Below are 695 nucleotides of genomic sequence, written 5' to 3' on the forward strand. Positions count from 1 at the left end.
ACGAATAAATCATTTTATGTGTAACCATAATTATAAAATACATTTATACTAAACAGAACAAAGTATTAATTTATAATATGCAAATAATACCCTTCTTCAACTCCGATAAAGCATAACATGTCTTCAGCTTTATCCTGTAATGTATGAGTTTCACCAATAATTTCAACGCCACGTAATAAAAAATAATAATCCTTTTTTATTGCTAACAATCAAATTTATAGTTGCTCCAAGGCAGAGAAAAGAAAAAAAAAAGGAGAAAAATAAAAAAAAATAAAAAGAATAATAATAAGAAAAGAAGAAACTAACAGAAGGGAGAAGGATAAAATTATAAAAAAATGGAAAAAATAAGAAATTAAAAGAAAAGAAAAAAGAATTCCAATAATTCCTACGATGGCGCTTTCGTGAAAACAACTTATAACAATGTACACGTCAGATATCTATACGTAATTCTTTCATACTTCAGCGGCCCCATTACAGAAACACACGGTTATCACATTTTTCAAATGATTGATTTTAATTTTGATATATTGCCCTCCCAAAGCTTCGGCAGATATGTATTAATTTTTCACTATTACCAGGCGATTCATGACTAAATGTAATCGACTTTGCTTTGTACATCATCTACTTTACCAATTTCTACATTGCATGCGGGACTTCACAATGACTAAATAAACCTCTTCCCCAAAGAAAAAAGA

This window comes from Plasmodium inui, assembly GCF_000524495.1.
Source record: "Plasmodium inui San Antonio 1 unplaced genomic scaffold supercont1.1, whole genome shotgun sequence".
Taxonomy (NCBI): Eukaryota; Apicomplexa; class Aconoidasida; order Haemosporida; family Plasmodiidae; genus Plasmodium; species Plasmodium inui.